Here is a 1,505-nt window from a genome sequence, read left to right as displayed (position 1 = left end):
TTTTTTTGTCTTTTTCAGACAGGGTCTCACTATGCAGTTCAGGTGGCCTTGAGCTTGCTTTGTAGTGCAGCCTATTCTTGAACTCCCAACAATCCTCCGGCCTCTACCTCCCAAGTGCTAAGACTACAGACGTGAGCCACCACATCTTTTATAATTAACATTATTCTTCAAGTTTTCTATTTCTACATGCCTTCTTTAAAAAAAAAAAAATTAAGAGAATCGCTACAAGTCCAAGCTGCACAGTAAAACCCTGCCCAAAAACAAAAAACAAAAAAAAAAGTATCACTAATTTTCTAAATGGAGCTCCCAAGTGAGATTTTAAACATTTTCACTCTGTCATTCAAGCCCTTGGCAAAATATCAACCAGGACATCAGATAATATTGTGAGTGTGACCTATGAATGTCACACATACAAGGAAAACTAGTTTCTAATTTAATCCTAGAAAATAGTCATTACAATTTCTAGAAGTCATTATGATTGTTATAATTAACAACATTATAATTAACGTAATATTATTCTTCAAATTTTCTATTTCTACATGCCTCCTTTTTAAAAAATCTACATGTGATAGAGTAAGAAAAACTGAATTTGAATTGAAATAACTGTTTTTCGGTAATATTTTCATTCAAACATAGATTTATCTTATATGATAATGTACTTCTCTTAGAAAAGCAAGGTGACTAATTATGAACTTTTATCTGTCCCTGCATGTCCAGAGGAAGGCTGGACCAAGAATGCTAAGAAGCATTTTTCTCAGTTCCTATTCCAAGCTTTGGAACACAGATCTTTCCTAGAAAAAAAAAAAAAAAAAAAAACACCAGAAAAATTCAGGAAAAATGCTCATATTCTAACTCTGCATATGAGTTCTTTTCTTTCTACTCTTACAAGTAGCAAGGTGCCTGGATCCCATTTTTGCAAAATAATGTTGGTAAGCAATGTTCTGCCTAGAGTGAGCCAGACAGAATTCGTGGAAGTCATGGTGAAATAGCTGTCTTCATCCAGTCACCTCTCTCTCAGGTCTCTCTTCTGATGGTCTAGCCTCATCATGAACAGTCCATGCCAGGGTATCCCAGGCTCATCATAAGAATACAAGAAATACTATCATGTTATATCAAATTCATGCAGTTTTACTGTTCCTTATAGAAAGTAATGTGTCAGGGACAACAACTTAAATCAAGAGGTAGGTATACTTTGGATGAGCATATTGCTTTCTGTTAGGGACTAATATGTTCATCGCTGCATCCATCTAACCCCATGTAGGATTATAGCATTTCAGAAATGGAAGGGATGTTAGTGATTCCAACTGGAGTCAGCCAGGTAAAGGTCAAAATATCATTTTTATATTAATAAAGGTGTTTGTGGAAAGAAGGATCAGCCTACTCTACTACATTTCACTATTTAGTCAAGACAAAAAGTAACTTAAAAAATAAAAAATTTTTAAAAATAAATAAATAAAATAAAGTAATTAAAGGGCCTGCCAAACAGCTCAGAAGATTAAAGAGCC

This window comes from Octodon degus, unplaced genomic scaffold (assembly GCF_000260255.1).
Source record: "Octodon degus isolate 3935 unplaced genomic scaffold, OctDeg1.0 scaffold00078, whole genome shotgun sequence".
Lineage (NCBI taxonomy): Eukaryota > Metazoa > Chordata > Mammalia > Rodentia > Octodontidae > Octodon > Octodon degus.
The sequence above is the reverse complement of the archived record's forward strand: the minus strand, read 5'-3'. Positions refer to the sequence as shown.